We start from the raw sequence: 12,377 nt of genomic DNA, 5'->3' as shown, positions 1-12,377 counted from the left end.
TGAGACAAGGTTTTGGAGAGCTCTTCTTGCCTACATTTCTAAAACCGAGAAATAGTTGTGATTTGGTATACTGACTGTGGTTTCCTTGTGTTGTTTCCTCATAACCCCCAAAGCATTGGGTTTGAGTGAGTAATCATGAGGAGCAAATGAATATTTCTATAGCCCTTTCCTGAAGCTATAACTAATACCCCAGCTGAATGACAATGCAGCTCTGACTCAGGCAAAAGTAGGCTCTGCAATGCATCTTTTTGCTATTCATCACACTTATTTCCCAAGTCCCAAGGCGGTGTCAGAGGAAGGCTCTAAAAATGGTCAAAGACTCCAGCCACCCTAGTCATAGACTGTTCTCTCTGCTACCGCACGGCAAGCGGCACCAGAGATTGCCGTGTCTAGGTCCAAAAGGCTTCTCAACAGCTTCTACCCCCCAAGCCATAGACTCCTGAACAGCTCATCCAAGGCATACCCAGACCCCTCTTTTACGCTGCTGCTACTCTCTGTTTATTATCTATGCAAGGTGACTTTAGCTCTACCTACATGTACATATTACCTCGATTAACCGGTGCTCCTGCACATTGACTCTACTGGTATAAAGCCTCGCTATTGTTATTTTACTGCTGCTGTTTAATTATTTGTTACTTTTATCTTATTTTTTCTTTTTACATATCAATTTTTTTACTTAACACATTTTTCTTCTTAACTTGTTAAAGCATTGTTGGTTAAGGGATACAATAAGTAAGCATTTCACAGTGAAGTCTACACCTGTTGTATTCGGTGCATGTGACAAATAAAATGTGATTTGATTTGAAGTCTGGCTTGGGATTTTTACTGAAGTCTTGACTTTCCTCATTATTATGACTTCCTCCATACATTTTAACATGTTTTTTTTAATGCAATGCAGGCTTTGATGTGATGCCATATGTACACAGGGCTGAAGCAGATAGGCTTTCCAGACCTACGTAGCACCAACCTACACAACCTTCTGTACAATTGGATGTGAGGAATGCCTACCATTTGTATAAACACCCACATTTCTCCCCTGTGCTCTCCTTATCTCCTCTGTCAGATCCTTCTCAGCAGGGGTGCCCAGGTGACAGCCAAGATGCACATCGCATCGCCCAGACAGGCTCCAGGATGCACATCGCCCAGCCAGAGACGCACACAGAGCGATTTCTCATGCCACTCACCCTGTTAATGGCCAGACAGTGATTTTCTCTCCTCTCTTTTCCTCTCCTCTGTTTGTTTGGCTCTGACAGACACTGTGCATCCCAGATGGCACCCTATTCCCTATACTCTACTTCTGACCAGAGCCTCATGGGGGGTAGTAATGCACTATAAAGGGAATAGGGTGCCATTTGGGAGTAAACAATATCTTTATCACCTCTTTGATTCCTGCTCGCTGAAAATGTCAAAGCCGCCAGATATTTTTTTCCCTCTTACTTTTTAGAAAGCTGACACCAATGTTCTGCTTAAAACAACCTGACGTTTTCTCCCCCGCAAATGTCGGGATATTGATGCTATACCGTAGAAGTGATTCAGTTTTCCATCAGGAAATTGTATCATAATGTCAGGTAATTCAAAAAGCCACGGTCGTGTAGTGTTTTGTTCACTGATGATGCAAGTGTGTGAGTACACACACACACAAACTACTGATGTTATACTGACGAGTTTCTATTGAACAAATATGTTATGTAGGTTACTTTGTTCTTAGTCCCCCTGCCTTGGCAAGGTCAGGACGATGATAATGACGATGATGGTGATTGATGAGGCTGATGGTAACGATTGATTTTGACCGTCGGACAGAGATTTCGTCATACATTCATCCCATGAGAGCTTGTCATCTGGGCCGTTACGGTTCATTCGTAAAGTATTCGGACCCCTTGACTTTTTCCACATTATGTTACCTTACAACCTTATTCTAAAATGGATTCAATTGTTTTATACACACAATACCCCATAATGCCAAAGCATAAAACTGTTTTTAGAAATGTTTGCAAATATATTTTAAATAATAAACAGAAATATTTACAATATTCACATTTCCAAGTATTCAGACCCTTTACTCAGTACTTTGTTGAATCACCTTTGGCAGCGATCACAGCCTTGAGTCTTCTTGAATATGACGCTACAAGCTTGACACCTGTATTTGGGAGTTTCTCCTATTCTTCTCTGCAGATCCTCTCAAGCTCTGTCAGGTTGGATGGGGAGCGTCGCTACACAGATATTTTCAGGTCTCTCCAGAGATTGTCGTTCGGGTTCAAGTCCAGGCTCTGGCTGGGCCACTTTCCGAATGCAGTGCTGGGACTGCTACACTTCAAGGCTACCAGAGACTCTTTGACAGACAGGAAGACATGCAGCTAACTGTTGGTTGATGCTAATTGAAATTAAACCAACTGCAGTAATAAACGCTGGGATGTTTTGGGGAAACTGGACAACAAGATGGCAGTTGCCTTCACTTGTCGTAAGGATCTCTGACAGACTCTTCTCTGTGGGCTGTGCCTGTGGTGGAACACTGGTCCCTCGGAGGGAAGTGGTGGGTGCATCACTGTCAAGATGCAATATTACATCAGACCAATGTGGCATCAAACTGTTCCAAGTCCACAGGCAATAGATTGCCACTAGTTGCATAATTGCATCCTAGCACACTTATCCTTTTCTAGAAGCCAGCATATACCTGTACTGTATTCAAAGGTGATGCTTACTGCCAGTGAAAATGGACAGTAGCCTGCTTGTTTGTGTTCCCTGATGATATTCTACCGCATTTTCGTCCCACCTGATGTTTTTCCTCTTAATATATACTGAGTATGTACCAGACAAGCTGGCAATAGAGTCGTTCCACCATGCAGTCCTTTTTAGGAGCCTGTTTCATCCCGTCACTGATTTCCACCAGGTATCAATATCCAGAATTCTCAGCTAGCTCCCTGCTGGGCCGGTAGTGACAGCCAGAAGCAGGGGCGTTTAAATCAACCGTACCTCAACCGACCATTTGGACACCATGGGCTCACCATCTGAGGCCACCCCCCCCCCCCCCCCCCCAAGATTATTTCTGCTTCTGGCTTTGAAGGGATTCATCATAGGCCTGCATTCATCATAAACATCCCAGTGTGGAAATGGGGTAGAAAGTCCATAGTGGAGCAGAGGAAAGAGAATTCTCTGACTGAAATGCTAATGTGGACAGGAGTGCTTTGAAGGTGTGCCTCATTTTTATATTTTGGAGAATACTTATCTCCCTAACTTTACCCTTATAGATTCTGTCTTTGCCACTGTTATGTAGATGAGTTTGGATTGATCGATAAGACCCTCTGTCTTTATAGCTACTGTGGATTAAATCCATCAAAAACAAAATGGAGTATAGAGGGACTACGGTGACTATAGATTGGAATCACCATGTTCTAAATATCAGGTCGGCATAGGGCACCATTAAAATGCTGGCTGTGCTGTATACCACGCAAGGTCGTTCACATAACAACTGGATCAAATTCAATTCTGTGCCCAAGGATGATGGCTACAAAGAGCTGTCTCTTTTGAAAGCGAGATCAAGGCTATAATAGCACTTTTTTTTATTCAAGGAAGTTGTTGCTATGTGGGGACTGTTGCTATGGAAGAGGCTGACTATTTCGATACCTCGTTTGTCATCTGAGTGAAGTTGCAGGTCTTCAATTCTACCACTAGGAGGAGCCCCTTCTCTCTGTTTTATGTACTAGTTGAAGTCAACAAGAGACGTTGGTTAACCTGTAGCCTGCTCCCAGATCTGTTAGTGCTGCATAGTCAACTGCTTGACTATGCACGCTGCTATGATCTGGGATCAGGTTGGTTAACCTGGGGAAGTGAATCAGATGGCTTTGTTTCGCCTCAATGGGGTCCATCCTGCGCGGTACAGGGTCACAAGTGGAACGATGCTGCCTCACAGGCTTTGCGAAGAGAAAGGAATAAAGGAACCAAGTTTTATATAGAACGGAATTGAAAGATACCGAGAAGGACTTTACTGTTGTTTTGATGAAAATGCCAAGATGCGTCGGTCAGTACGTCTGTTTGTGTTCAGTGCTTTTGAGCTGTTGACGTTGGTGAATGATTCCATAACTTCCAAAGCAGTAGTGGCGGTCTAAATGTGAAGGCCTCTGCATGAGTCACTGACTACCAGGACCTTTAGATTTCATAAATGCTTTTCTTTTTCACTTGTCTTCATTTTTGATCTGAGCTCTGTTCTCCAAGTCCCCGTAGCTAGCTTTCTAGTCTACCTGGGTTTTGAAGGCACACTCCCCAGTGCCATTTTGAGGAGACATTTATGAAAAACTGTTTAACACAGTTTGAGCTGTGCCATGGTGTAGAGAAACTGTAAGTTGATGGAGTGTGGAACAGCTCGAACCAGGCCTGGAGGTGCATTCGTTCAGTGTACCGTTTTTCTTAGGATTGAATAGGTCACAATCATGTTGACGGGCAGGTCTAACTCTGAGAATAAGCCGTAAAGTTACGGTGTGAGAAGACCCACAGTGTTGGTGTTCTCCAACACCTGGAGAACACAGCATTTTAAATGTTTTATATTGATGCAGATGTGTGTTGTCATTCAGGTTTGCCCTCATTGTAAAACTGTCTATGCTAATCATTTTTGCTTTATTGCGAACACAACCTCCACGAATTCCATTAAGGCACAACTGTCAGAAACAGATGCCTTTTGTGTGTGTGTGTGTGTGTGTGTGTGTGTGTGTGCGTGCATGTCTTTGCATTCGTGTCACATATTAGCAGCACTCAAAGGGAACTGAGCAGTAAACCAGTTCACACGGTAGTTTGCCATTAAGCCCTGTTAAGGGTGTGTGTATTCTCCATAACTCACAGGGTGCGGTGGGTTGGCTCTGCTGCTCCTGCTGCTGCATATGAACAGAACACAACCCCTGGTGCACTTAGTGAGACGAACCCAGAATATAGATGAGATGAGTTGTACTCCATGATCCCACCGACGTCCTCCCCTCCCTTGTCTGTGGTTCCCCCAGAGTAGTCAAACCTGGGAGAGGAGGTCCCCATGTCTCCCTTTGTCGAACATCTCCTCTCCCTCCCTCCCCTGACGTGTACGCTCTCTCTCCCTCGCTCCTCTGTCCCCCTTTGTCTTTCAGTGTCTAGCCTCTTCCTCCCTCGTCCCATTTAAACATTCTTGTCTTACCACCTAGGAGCCTCTTGGCGTTGGCCTGTAACATCGTCCAGCTGCTCCCTCCATCCCTTCGTGTGTCAGCTTTGACGGGTCATCGCTCACCCAACTACCACAGGGACAAAGCTTCTCACATCTCCCACTAAGATGACACCTCTCTCTGGACCTCCACGGGTCCAGGAAAGTTCCAGCAGAACTTACAGTAATGGGCCCTGAATAGTGTCTGCTTAGGATAGATTATGACGGAGCACCAATGAGCGGTGTTGCCACATTACAGTCCCTGGGTCCACTGCTGGGTCTTGGCTGATAGGGACTGAGACAGGCCCTTTAGGACTGCAATGGCTCAAGACTATTGGGCCACATTCAAGTGCAGATGATAGCAAGCGAAATCATATCCCCTCTACTGATGATTCCTATTCTGGTGTCAAACACTTCAAAATGAGATGTTTGGAGAAACAGAACGCTACTGAGCAGGAGTCAACCTGGGGTGTCAAAAACACTTTGAAATGTGACTTTTGGAGAAACGTGAATAAACGTCTAATTCTGTAGTGAGACTGAGAGTGTGTGTGTGTGTGTGTGTGTGTGTGATAGAGAAAGAGAGTACAGAATCTCTTTATTATTCTCCTTCTGAATGAACACAAGCATACACCTGTATGCTATAGAATGGAAAAAGCCACACAGCTAAATAAAACAGTTGAATGTTTTAACTAGGTTCAAACAAATACAGAAAAACACTCCCTCTAATTGAATTGCTGTTTCAATGGTTTAACAAGAGTGCTGTGGCATTGTACTATGTAATTATTCTATTTCCATGAAATATTCAACATCTCCCAAAACAGTTAAACATTTAATGACTTGGAATATGCAAACAGAGTGAAGGTGGGTCCGCCTTGGAATGTCCGTAGGGGAGAGCGGGGTAAGTTGAGCCGTTTTTCACATTCAGCATCCCCCAGTCAAAGGAAATATAGTTTTCTTTCTAACAAAGATATCTACATATACGTGTATTTCAGGATATTGTGTATCAATGGAAATATTTTAGAATTCATGTAAACATTAGTTTTGAAAACACTCCCTCCCACATCCCATTAAACATCCTTGTCTTACCACCCAGGTGTCTCTTGACGTTGGCCTGTAACAGTGTCCAGCTGCTCCCGCCATCCCTTCCTGTGTCTGCACGGACCGGTCATCGCTTACCCCATCACTACAGGGACAAAGCTTCTCACATCTCCCACTAACACGACACCTCTCTCTGGACCTCCACGGGTCCAGGAAAGTTCCAGCAGAACTTACAGTAATGGGCCCTGAATAGTGTCTGCTTAGGATAGATTAGGACGGAGCACCAGTGAGCGGTGTTGCCACATTCCAGTCCCTGGGTAGGTACACTGCTGGGTCTTGGCTGATAGGGACTGAGACAGGCCCTTTAGGACTGCAATGTGAATGTCTCAATTGCCCCACATCCCAGTGCAGATGCTAACAAGCAAAATCATATTCCCTCCGCCGATGATTCCTATCCTCCAAATTGGTAGAAAAAATGCAGTGCCCAAACTGACAGTTGAGGTGCAGCCGAAATGCAAGATTAACATTGGGGGAAAACAGGTGCAGCCCTCCCACATATGCCACAAGCATTCTTACACCAGGCCAATCCAACTAGCCAGAGGTAATCCACGCCGCCAACATGTGAATTCATTCCAACATGTGAGCTCATAGATTATGGATGGAGCCTGCGGTAATGGAGCCATGTCCCGCCATGCATATTTCAGGAGGACCATGGGAAAGATCCCGTAGTTCTCCAGGCGGCATCGAGTGAGCAGTTCGTGGGGATTGTAGTCGTTAATAATGCCCCTGGATTGCATTGGTAGCCACACGTGGCACAAAGCGCCGTCAGTCCGCTGACATCGGCTTCAAACTAGAGAGATAAAACGCTGTAGGTAACATAGGATTTCTGTTATTATACATCTTCATAGGGCTGCCTAGCAAATACCGTCAGAGTAGGAAGGCCCGGAAGGGGTATTTTCTAAGGAAAAGTTATACGTTAGGATTAAATACTATGATCTGTCAATTTAGAGGAACAGTGAATGTCTTTTTTCATTCCATTTCAAAAGAAAATAACCAGCTGGATATGTTAAAGAACCAACATGCCTGTCGTCAGCTAACAACCAAATAACCGTGTATCTTTTTCATATAATGATAATGAATGCAGGCTACATAATGAATGTACATAGATAATTGAGGTATGGATTCATGTGGGATTAGAAGCAAAACATTTGCACCATTTATATATGATGCCGCGGCACGTCTGGCCCTATTTCCCTATGTGTTGTTGTGTGGCTACGCTGTTCTTCCCGCCTTCATTTCATGTTCGCTTTCAGCTTCACATCTCCCTGTTCTCTGTTTAATACCAGATTTGACGCTCCGAGGTTGTTTTTATTCATTTGCCATAGATCTGTTGAGAGAGTGCTGCTGCCTCATTAGCTGTTTCATCTGTGAAAAAAGAATTTGTGATGAAGGCTGTTTCATATCTGTTCTGCTTGACGGGCATGAGGGGGGGGGGGGGGGGGGGGCTATAGTTTCTCTTTTGGTAACATTTCTCTGGGAGCTTCTCCAAGGTGAGGCCTGCAGTTGTGTCTAGAACTGTATCCAATACTTTACCATTCTTTTTACACGGTTTTGCTCCTTTTTTCTTGATTCATGCTGTAAACGTCTACCTTGAATGTGTGCATCCTTCCCACCCTCCATTAGGTGTCTCATCCCTCCTTCTGTGGTAGGGGGTGGAGCCACGGCTGAAACAATTCTATAGAGGGAGATAACTCCAGCATCATTAGGACACAAATCACCATAGATAATGGACCTTCCCCGGCCCAGCCCAGCCCAATAGTAACCCCACCAGGAGGAGGGGATGAATGTAAACCACTAAGCCCACCTCGGTGTGTCTGAGTCCAGCCTTCCACAAAGGGAGAGTGCGGTCTCTCTGGAGGAGGCTGAAGGAGATGACTAATTACAGTGATGGGGGGGGGGGGGCTACACATATGGGTCCCCTCACCTCCCTTTACCTCTTGTTCTGCCAAACCCCTATTCTCTTTCTCCTGTGAGAGAAAGAGAGAGACTGAGACAAAGAGCGAGGGAGAAGGGCCAAAGCCTCTGTTTTGGCAGGCCCACTCAGGAGCGCTGAAGAGCGAAGGCTCCCTATTCAGGGTGTGCCACAGAGAGGGCCTGTTCCCACCGCTGCTTCCACACAGGCAGAGTGGGGGGCAGCATAATGGGGTGGGGGGAGGGGTCCTTACACTCCTTTCTGAAAGGTAGAACAGAACAGGAGGGCTCTCCTCTAGTTTACCCTCTCTCTCTCTTTCCTCTCTCTCTCTGACCAGCCTGTGTTTCAGGACTACCTCCACTCTGCCTGCTCCTCCCGGTGCCATGGATACAGCCCTGTTTTCTGATTAAATGGGGCGAAGCCCAACCCCTGTCAATAACCCTGAATGAGATGGTGCGTAGAGAAGAGAACAATATAAAGGCCCATGTAAGAGGGCATGTACAGACTGGGGTTCCCCTCCTGGCCAATCAGTTCAAAGGATTCAAAATAACATTTTTTTTTCAGTTGCCCTGCTTTTATTAACAGTATTCTCTTTGTGTGTGTGTGTGTGGGTGGAATAGAAAGAGTACAGAATCGTTATTATTCTCCTTGTGAATGAACACACAGCCTGTATGCTATAGAATACAAAAAGCCGTATGACCACAAAACAGTTGAATGTTTAACTAGATTCAAACAAATACAGAAAAACCCCTAATTGAATTCCTGTTTCAAAGGTTTAACAAGATCGCTGTGGCATTGTACTATGTAATTATTCTTCCGTTTAAATATTCAAGATTTCCCAAAACATTTAGTGCTATGGAATGTACAAACAGAGTGAATGTGGTCCGACATTGTGTCTGTAGTCGGAACACATTATCCACACGATGACTCATCCATCTTTTTAAATGAATGATGAAATGTTCAGCCCTTGATTGTTAGAGTAGTTTGGAGAAGACCCATAAAAACTATTTACTTTTCAAACAGCTTTGACTTTCATAACTCTCTCTGATTTTAAAGGTGCAATCTGGGATATTTGCTGTTTAATATTTGGTGGTGGGCTAATGTTGAGCTTTAACACAAATCCCAGATTGTATCTTTAAGGTCCAAGCTGCCCTAAACTGCTGTTGTCATGTTCATTAGGGCACACAATGGAAAACATTTAAATGTTGTGCAATGGAAAAAGAAAACGGGCATTTCATATTGGACAAGTCCAGGTGGTAGGCTAGTCCCTCACTGTTTAATTTGTTTTAAAAAATGTTTTAACATCTATCACAAGTCCTCATTTACAACTGCGACCTGGCCAAGATAAAACAAAGCAGTGCGACACAAACACAGACAGAGTTAAAACATGGAATAAACAAACGTACAGTCAATAACACAATAGAAAAGTCTATATACAGTGTGTGCAAATTAAGTAAGATTAGGGAGGTAAGGCAATAAATAGGCCATAGTGGCGAAATAATTACAATTTGGAAATTAAACACTGAAGTGATCGATGTGCAGAAGATTAATGTGCAAGTAGGGATACTGGGTGCAAAGGAGCAAAAAATAAATAAATATGGGGATGAGGTAGTTGGGTGGGCTATTTACATATGGGCTATGTACAGATGCAATGATCTGTAATCTGCTCTGACAGTTGATGCTTAAAGTTAATGAGGGAGATATGAGTCTCCAGCTTCAGTTCTTTTTGCAATTAATTCCAGTCATTGGCAGCAGAGAACTGGAAGGAAAGGCGGCCAAGGACTTGGCTTTGGGGGATGACCAGTGAAATATACCTGCTGGAGCGTGGGTGCTGCTATGGTGACCAGTGAGCTGAGATAAGGCGGAGGTTTACCTAGCAAAGACTTATAGATGACCTGGAGCCAGTGGGTTTGGCGATGAATTTGAAGCGAGGGCCAGCCAACGAGAGGATATAGGTCGCAGTGATGGGTACTATATGGGTCTTTGGTGACAAAACAGATGGCACTGTGATAGACTGCATCCAATTTGCTGAGTAGCCAGTTTCCTTCCGTTTGGTGCCTAATGAACGTGAGCATAGCCCTTCTAAGGATATATAAAATTGTAACTTATTAAGTGGCACCACTTTAGGCAGCTGCACCCTGCCACCCCGAAGCACTCCGGAAGTCAGCAAACTTTGTACCTACATACAGTTAATTCGGAAAGTAGTCGGACCCCTTCTATTTTTTTTAATGTATTTATTTATTTTACATTACAGCCTTATTATAAAATGTATTAAATAAAACAACTATTCCTCATCAATCTACACACAATACCCCATAATGACGAAGCTAAAACAGATTTTAGGACATTTTTGCACATTTTATAAAATAAAAAGAATCTGAAATACCTTATTAACATAAGTATTCAGACCCTTTGCTATGAGGCTCGAAATTGAGCTCAGGTGTATCCTGTTTCCATTGATCATTCTTAAGATGTTTCTACAAGTTGATTGGAGTCCACCTGTGGTGAATTTAATTTATTGGACATAATTTGGAAATTCACACACCTGTTATAGATAAGGTCCCACAGTTGACAGTGCATGTCAGAGCAAAAACAAGAGACAGAATTGTGTTCGAGGCACAGATCTGGGGAAGAGTAGCAAAACATTTCTGCAGCATTGAAGGTCCCCAAGAACACAGTATTTTCCATCATTCTTCAATGGAAGAAGTTTGGAACCACCAACACTCTTCCTATGGTTGGCCGCCTGGTTAAACTGAGCAATTGGGGGAGAAGGGCCTTGGTCAGGGTGGTGACCAAGAACCCGCTGGTCCCTCTGACAGAGCTCCAGAGTTCCTCTGTGGAGATGGGAAAGGGGGAAACCTAGTCAGTTGTACAACTGAATGCTTCAACTGAAATGTGTCTTCCGCATTTAACCCAACCCCTCTGAGAGAACCTTCCAGAAGGCCAACCATCTCTGCAACACTCCACCAATCAGGCCTTTATGGTACAGTGGCCAGACGGAAGCCACTCTTCAGTAAAAGGCATATGACAGCCCTCTTGGAGTTTGCCAAAAGGCACCTAAAGGGCTTCCAGACCATGAGAAGCAAGATTCTCTGGTCTAATGAAACCAAGATTAAACTCTTTGGCCTGAATGCCAAGTGTCACGTCTGGAGGAAATTTGTGACCATCCCTAAGTTGAAGCATGGTGGTGGCAGCATCATGCTGTAGGGATGTTTTTCAGCGACAGGGACTGGGAGTCTAGTCAGGATCGAGGGATAGATGAACGGAGCAAAGTACAGAGAGATCCTTGATGAAAACCTGCTCCAGAGTGCTCAAGACCTCCGACTGGGGCGAAGGTTTACCTTACAACAGGACAACAACCCTAAGCACACCGCCAAAACAACGCAGGAGTGGCTTTGGGACAAGTCTCTGAATGTCCTTCAGTGGTCCAGCCGGAGCCTGGACTTGAACCCGATCGAACATCTCTGGAGAGACCTGAAAATAGCTGTGCAGCGATGCTCCCCATCCAGCCTGACAGAGCTTGAGAGGATCTGCAGAGAAGAATGGGAGAAACTCCCCAAATACAGGTGTGCCAAGCTTGTAGTGTCATATTCAAGACGACTCGAGGCTGTAGTCACTGCCAAAGGTGCTTAAACAAAGTACTGAGTCATGGGTCTGAATACTTATGTAAATGTGATCTTTCAGTTTTTTATTTGTAATACATTTTCAAACATTTAAAAAAAATGATTTTTTGCTTTGTCATTATGGGGTATTGTGTGTAGATTGATGAGGGGAATTTTTTTTTTTATCAATTTTAGAATAAGGCTGTAACGTAACAAAATGTTATGGTCTGAATGCACTGTACATTAGAGCTGAATCAATAGGCCCAATGGCCTCCTAACCGTTGCTAATTGCCCACGCTATAATGCACTGTCTAAATATTTCCAATGAGCTTTCAGCTGCAAAATTAGTCATTTTATAGCGTTTGTTTAACAAATTAATGACACAAGGAAGTGAAAGTATAGTGTTGTAACAGTTTGATCTAGCTGAGGAGAAAACCTCTAACAAGTACACCACTAACAATGTGTGTCGTTTCATCTTCTGTTAATTGATAACCTGTAAAATGACTTTAAACTGTAGTGTGGTAATTATTACAGGAGCCTGCCAACACCTCAGCAAATGTGTGTGTACGGCAAAGAGAAATGTTTCTTCAATAATAACGTTTTCTCCCTC

Source organism: Oncorhynchus kisutch, linkage group LG12 (genome assembly GCF_002021735.2).
Source record: "Oncorhynchus kisutch isolate 150728-3 linkage group LG12, Okis_V2, whole genome shotgun sequence".
NCBI lineage: Eukaryota > Metazoa > Chordata > Actinopteri > Salmoniformes > Salmonidae > Oncorhynchus > Oncorhynchus kisutch.
This window is presented reverse-complemented; position numbering follows the sequence as displayed.